Here is a 7,440-nt window from a genome sequence, read left to right as displayed (position 1 = left end):
AGAGGGTGACATTTGAGCAAAGACCCAGAGAGCCAGCACCAGCCTGGGGGAAGCCAGAGCCCGGCAGCCGCCCAATGGCCGGGAGCAGCCCAGGAGACTCGGTTCCTGTAACATGCGGGGGAGCGAGGCCGGCCGCAGACGTTAGCTTGTGGGTGGGAATGGGTCTGGGGCACAGGAGACCAGCGGGGGCTGTGGCCCAGGGAGAGGTGATGAGGCTGAGCCAGGGAGACGAGCCAAGGGAGCTGCTCACGGATCCAAGAATAAGACAGTGACAGAGGCTGCTGGGGTGACCCAGAGCCACAGACAGGGAGGGAAACTGGGAGACAGGACTGAGAGGTTTTATATATATATATATATATATATATATATATATATATATATAAAAACATATATATATGACTTACTGGTTTACTTGGAAAGTAGTTACAGAGAGAGGAGGAGAGGTAGAGAGATCTTCCACACGCTGGTTTACTCCCCAGTGCTGCAAGAACTGGGCCTGGGCCAGGCTGAAGCCAGGAGTCCCCCAAGGGTGCCGGAGCCCCAGCACCTGGGCCGTCTTCCGTTGCTTTCCCAGGTGCACCTGCAGGGAGCTGGATGGGAAGTGGAGCAGCCGGGACTCGAACCAGCGCCCATGTGGGATGCCAGAGCTGCTTTAAAGCCGTGGCTTGAACCCTCAGTGTCACAGTGCCGCCCCGTCTTTAGCCATTTGAAGTTATGTGAATGGGAGCAGGGCAAGAGCTGTGGCTCGTTCATCCCTCCCCCTGCCCTGCGAGTTACACCCTGTCATCACGCCCGTTTTCCAGACGGGTACACTGAGGCATGGAGAGTGGGAGACTTGTCACCGTCGGGGAGCAGGAGGCAGAGCTGGGGCCGGTACTCGGCCTCCTCCCCTGCCATTCCACTCGTTAACCAAACGGGACTGACCAGACCCCAGCGCCGGGGCACACCTGCACCTCTGGAATCAGCTCCCGCTCGGCACGGCCAGCACAGGAGCTGAGAGCCCAGGGAGGCCCGTGGACGCGGCGGGGCACATCCTGGGCTTGGCAGCCCTGTCACGCGGATCTGCCCCGAAGCCCCCCCCCCCCCCCCCCCCCGGTTTTCCTTCCTGGCTCTAAAGGAATCTGCCAGGCTAGAACAGCCCCTGGCGGCCACATGGATTCCATCCCAGCCTCCTCCTCCCACACGGTGCAGCCAAAAGCGGCCGTCGCCCCCACAGGGCCTGCTGAGGGCCCCGGCGGCCGCTGGAGCCCTCTGAGCCTGGAGACCCTGCCCGGCCGCCCGGCACCTTCCCGGGGAGGTGGCGTCCTGGCCGCCCGCCCGTTCTCCCTCGCGGCGCGCCCTGCTCTGGAAGCTGTGTGCAGGCTTTTGTTTTCCGACCTCTGTCTCCCTGCTCTTCCCCGGGTCAGGCCATGGGGGCCACTCGCTCTCAACACGACCCAGCCACGGCGTGGACTGGGGGGCAGCCCGATCCAAGGCAGCAAAATCAGCCTCCAGAGGAGAAAGCGATGGAGACTGATGCCAAGACAGTCCCCAGCCAGCAGCCTAGGGAGTTCTGGGACCCTCAGTCCACATTTTTCAAACAAGGAAACTGAGCCTTAAGCCATTTGCCTGAGGTCGCAGGGATGGGACTCTCAACCTGTCTCCGATAGAGAGAACAGAGATAAAGAAAAAAACAGAGAAGGTGCAGGGAGAGGCAGCCACACAGAGACACAGGCCAGGGATGTCCCAGGTGAGGCGCTGTCTGTGCACCCTAGCTGGGCGTCCCCAGGAGCAGGGCGGTCGCTCCCACGCCCCAGGCGGGCCCTGCACGGAGCTCCGCAGACAGGGGACCAACGGCTGTTCCCCCAGGCACGGGAGGGAGAGGGCAGAGGGCAGCGGGCAGACAGGAAAGGCTGTTTGTTCTGGATCGGCCCGAGAGGATGTCCAGGTCTCAGAACAAGACCGGAGTCTCTGACTGTTCCCCCCGCTGGGAGATGAGGTCCTTCCCCACACCCCACCCGGGCTCGGGAGGGGGCTGCTGGGTGACCCCTGAGCCAGACCCCAAGGGCCGGGCAGGCTGGGTGACCCCTGAGCCAGACCCCAAGGGCCGGGCAGGCCCCTCCCCCTCACTCCGGAACTTTCCCTGGCGGAGCCTGCGGCGGCTGAGAGGGACGCCCCACTGCCCCGTGTCCCCGGTGCTGGAGAGGCCCATGTGCTCGCTCCGCGCCCAGGGCAGCCCCAGCAGAGGGCAAGGCTGTTCTGCATGCCCACCCCTGCAGAACAAGGCAGGCCACAGAGGGCCGTCAGAAACACGATGCTGGGTGATCTCGTGTCAGGCAGAGCTGGGCTCCAGGAGAAGAGAACCGGGCTGAGCGCTGACGTCCCTCACCCAGCGCCGCGGGGATTCCAAGGCAGCACTGGTTCCGCTGCTCAAGGCAGCAGGCTGGCAACGTGGCGCGGGCCCCAGCAGGCGGTACTCACTACCCCCTGCGCTACACTGTACTGCATTAACGTCTCCCTCGTGTGGTCTACCCACGGGGCCCACCTCTCCCAGGCTGGCGCGCTAACGAGAGAGAGGCGGCCACAGGTAGCTCTGCCGCATGCTGGCCATGGTTTCCGCCGCGGGCGACGTCTCTGGGGGTCTCCTCTTGTCCTCCTCACAGTGCTCTGCTTCTGCCAGGTGTGACAGACTCATTCCAAGGCTCCCGCAGGAAGGAAAAACTGCTCTTCTTCAACCAATCCGACCTCGGGAACAGACCCCCACCAAGCCCTGGCCCTGTGCCCACGCCCACATGAGCAGGAAGCAGCCAGCCAGGAATCCACGCCCCTTCTCCGTACCTATACTCAGAGTCGGGACTGATGGGGCAAGGCCTCACGGCCCAAAGAGGTAAGCACTGGAAGGCGTTCCCCGCCCTTGACTCTCAACTGGGTCTCACACCCATTGCCTCATAACCCCCCCCCCCCCCCCGCATTCTCTTCCAGGTTCCCAAGACCCAGCCCAGTTCCAGGACCCCCACCCCCTGCTACCCCGCCCCACCCCCACCCCTGGCCCCTGGGGGTCGGGGCCTTCTGCCCATGCTCCGTCAGTGTGGACGCCAGCAGTTGGTCGCCCACCTCTGCAGATTCATTTCTCTGAATAAATTCGGTCTGTCTGTAGATTCCTACACTGCCTCCTCTCTGTTCTGCGCCTCTTCCTAACACCGTCTCCCTCCTGCTCCGCTGCACTCCCACGCTTGTCCACACAGCACAACCAGACCCTGACACCCCTTGGAAGCCCCGCCCTGTAATACCTGTCTCTTTCTCATTGGCCAGGATGGGTCACATGACTGCCCCAGCTGCAGGGAGACCTGGGAAAGAGCACTCCAGCGACCAGGTGCGCCCACACTGGCTGTCCCCCCACCCTTGCTGAGCTGCGCCTGATCCCCAGCCAGAACGAACTCGCAAGATCCGGGTCTCGCATCCCCGCTCTCCTCTCTCGAGCCCAGTGTGCCCGGCACACAGCAGGTCCTCAGTGCCATTTGCTGTGCTTGCCCGGTGACCTCACACTAAGGCTCTCGCCGTCAGAGCTCAGCGGTCAGGAGGTGAGGACAGGGGTCTGAGGCTGGGGGAGGGGCGGGGGCACCCTCGGTTCCCATCTCCGAGACGCCGGGGCAGGGGAGGGGAGGCCCGGTGCTCACATGGAGCAGGGAGCAAACTGGGCTCAGGGTGGCTGCAAGACAGCTAGAGAAGAACACAGTTTTTGCCTAGATAATTTCTCTGCAGAGATTAGAGAGATGGGGGAGACCCCGGCAGCCTCCACCTCACTGCCATCCCGTGTGCTGCCACGGCAGGACGTGGGCCAGTGTGAGGGAGGGTCGGGACTCCTGGCTCCGGATGCCTCGCGGTGGCCCTGTCCCCTGCAAGCAGCCCGAGGCAGGCGCCCCCACTCCCCCTTCCGCCCTCCCCAGGCTGTTATCGCTGCTAAACCCTCTGATCCCACCCCCACCCCCACTCCAGCGATAACACCTTTTCCCTTGCCCTCGGGGTTACCACCAAAACATAACTCAGGAGACAAAGCCCACAGGGGGGCTGACACTGTGACAAAAAGACACAAGATCTTTTTGAAAACTGGTGGGAAAATCAGAAAGGGAACCGGCTGCCCGCGCAGGCATCCCAGCCCCCAGCAATAATGAATCTTGCACACTTCAGTGGGCTCCGGCTCTGCTGCCAATTAAAGCCTCTGTGGGGGGCACCCTCCACTTAATCTACCCTGCCAGAGCAGAGGGCGGGGCCTGGGTCCCAGCCCACTCCCCAGCTCCCAGGATTCCCGGGTGCATCCCGGCCGCCTCCGCCCACGCTCGGGGGCCGGGGCCAGCAGTGCCCAGCCCAGCTCCCTGAAGGGTGGCCTTTCTCTGCCGTGACCAGGCACTCAGGACTCCCTGAGGTGCAGAGGAGACGCGGCCGCGGGCACTCAGGCTGAAGAGGCGACTGCGTTTCCTTCCTTCCTTTTTAAAAGTCCAACCAGCATAGCAGTGATGACGTCAAAGTCGCATTTAATATCATCGCGTTTAAACATACAGCTTGAGGGGCCGGTGCTGTGGCACAGCCGGTTAAAGCCCTGGCCTGAAGCACCTGCATTCCTTGCGGGTGCCAGTTCTAGCCCCGGCTGCTCCTCTTCCAATCCACCTCTGCTGTGGCCTGGGAAGGCAGTAGAAGATGCCCCAAGTGCTTGGGCCCTGCACCCACGTGGGAGACTCGAGGCTCCTGGCTTTGGATTGGCGCAGTTCCAGCCATTGCAGCCATCTGGGGGGGTGAACCAGTGGACGGAAGACCTCTGTCTCTACCTCTCTCCATAACTCTTTCAAATAAATCAATCTTAAAAATACAGCTTGAGAAAAAAATAAATAAACCAGCAACAACAACAAACTGGGCCCACAGGTAGTTCCGGAGCTGAGCGGCACACTTGGGAAGGAGGGCATGGCTCCCAGCCCTGCCCCAGAATGGGGTGTGGCTCGGAGACAAGCCAGAGGCTCGTGAGGCGTGCACACACGGCAGGGTCCACTCGCCGTGAGTCACCACCACCAGCACGGCCCCAGATGCTGCCACAGCTCCCACTGCAAGGCCTCCAGGCCTGCACGAGCACCGTCACCTGAGAAAACGTTTGCCTGGTAAAATCTAAGAAGAGAAACGAACATCGGCCAGTCCACGCGTAGTACTGCTATTATCCGTGCACAGGGCGTCCCATCATGGTATCCATTTCTCGCTGTAATCCTATGGAACAGAGGAAAAAACTGGTTTATATATTTGCACATATTTATGTACACACATAACCCCACACAGACATGCAAATATAAAGCATATAGGATTATACAATAGAGATAACCAGGTTTCTCCTAGGTAACACCTATCTTATCTTATTTTAAAGATTTAATTTATTTATTTGAAAGGCAGAGTTATAGAGAGGGAGGGACAGAGAGAGGAAGGGAGGGAGGGAGGGAGAGAGGGAGAGGGAAAAAGAGAGAGAGAGGGAGAGAGGGAGGGAGGGAGGGACTCACCTGCTGGCTTCACACCCCAAGTGGCTGCAATGGCCAGGGCTGGGCCAGACTGAAGCCAGGAGCCAGGAACTCCACGCAGGTCCCCCACGTGGGTGTCAGGGGCCCAGGCACCTGGGCCGTCTTCTGCTGCTTTTCCCAGGTGCACCGGCAGGGAGCTGGATTGAAACGGAGCAGCCGGGACCTGAACCAGTGCCCATACGGGATGCCGCATGGGCAGCAGCTCTACTCACTGTCACAACACCAGTCCCACCTTCTCAAAAAAAAAAACCACATTTTAGGTACTGTGTACACGTATGCATGTGTGTATTGTATATAAGTGCATGCATGGATATATGTATACAGCGTGTGTACATGCACATATGTATACTTGCCACACACATGCCAAGGGCACATGGCAACAGCAGGCAAGGACCATTGATTCGCTGAACAAGCAACACTTGGGCTGACGTCCTGCGAGAGCACCCCACATCAGAACAGTGCACTGAGGCCAGAAAACCAGGCACGACTGGCTGGAAACTGTACCAGGCTCCCGACCACACAAGTCAAGTTCAGATGGGGAGCGGGCCTCGCCACATGGCCCCTGGTGAGGGACTGATGCGCTGGATGCCTACAGACAGACAGGCCAGCAGCAAGCTGTGGCCAAGAGAGGAGGGGCCCAGCAGAGGACGGCACCCTACAGAGCCACGGGCAAAGCCAGCCCCCACTGTCCAGAGGGGCGAGAGTTGCCCAGGCCAGCGACAGCGTCAGGTGTGGGCAGGCGCGTGGGGAGGAGGGAAGGCCGCGCCGACCGGCCCATAGCCTCTCCCCGAGCAGGCCCCCTCGCTGCCCCCACGCTGCTGTCCCCGAGCAGGCCCCCACGCTGCTGTCCCCGAGCAGGCCCCCACGCTGCTGTCCCCAAGCAGGCCCCCACGCTGCTGTCCCCGAGCAGGCCCCCACGCTGCTGTCCCCGAGCAGGCCCCCACGCTACTCACCACATAGCCTCTCCCGGTGCAGGCCCCCACGCTGCTGTCCCCGAGCAGGCTCCTACGCTGCAGGGTTCTGCTGGTTTTCTCAACCTGGGCTGGGCAGAGGATGCTGGGAGTGGCTCTTGGTGGGGAGGGAGGTGGGGGGGCCTGAGCACCTGCTGTGGGAGTGCAAATTGGGAGAACTGGTGCTGTTGGCCCGTGTTTCCAAAGAGACACAGATGTGAGGGGAGCGAGGCTGCAGCCAGGGGGACCAGCCCAGGGCCCCGGCCACGTGTGGGGGCTCTGTCTCAGGGTGACTGGCTAATTATGCAGCAAAGTTACTTCTTGAAACAACACGGAGGGACCCGCAGGACCGAGGGTTGGGCTGGAAAGCCAGGCTGGGCAGAGGAAGGAGCCAGGAACCAGGAAGCCCCAGGATGGGCGGGGGCAGCAGCCCTGGGGCCAGTGTGGGGAGGGGAGGGGTGGCAGGGCGCTTGGGCCCTGTGGCAGGAGGGAGGGCGCCCTTGCTGTGGGCTGGTTTCTGCTCCATCTCTGCACGCTGCCGGGGTTCGTAGGAGGGTGCTGGCTGGCGGACAGTCGGCATCGCCCTCCTGCCCACGGAGGGTGATCCCAAAACTCCTGAATTGCCAGGCCTTCTGCTTGTGGATCTGAGCCGGTTTAGACGCAGGCCTCACGGCTTGCTGAGAGCTCGTGTGGTTCGGCCGACACCAGTGTGGCTGAAGTTCAGACCGCTGGCCTCCCCACAGCACCTCCAACACTCCAGCAAGCGGCTCGCTGGGCCCGGCACACGGCCACGCTCACTGTAGGACTCCCGTCTGCATGACCACCACCAATCCCCTTAGTCTAAAAACATGGCCAGGAAACAGCTCTGCCAGGAGCCCACGGGCAGTCAGCTCCCTGGGTGCCAGCACCCTCATCTAGAGCACCACTCTGCACAGGTGGGGGTGGCTGGGACCCCTGGC

General features: G+C 61.7%; 1 long non-coding RNA gene across 1 annotated transcript; it reads right to left on the bottom strand.

Annotated features, from left to right (window-relative positions):
* Positions 1 to 4,494: 4,494 nt before the first annotated feature.
* Positions 4,495 to 7,440, bottom strand: LOC138847365 (uncharacterized). The gene is made up of 3 exons (XR_011385116.1): positions 6,485 to 7,440; positions 5,514 to 5,668; positions 4,495 to 5,229 (listed from the first exon to the last, which is right to left on the bottom strand). It is a non-coding gene; the product is annotated as an uncharacterized lncRNA (long non-coding RNA).

Source organism: Oryctolagus cuniculus, chromosome 21, assembly GCF_964237555.1.
Source record: "Oryctolagus cuniculus chromosome 21, mOryCun1.1, whole genome shotgun sequence".
NCBI classification, from domain to species: Eukaryota; Metazoa; Chordata; class Mammalia; order Lagomorpha; family Leporidae; genus Oryctolagus; species Oryctolagus cuniculus.
This window is presented reverse-complemented; position numbering and strand designations above follow the sequence as displayed.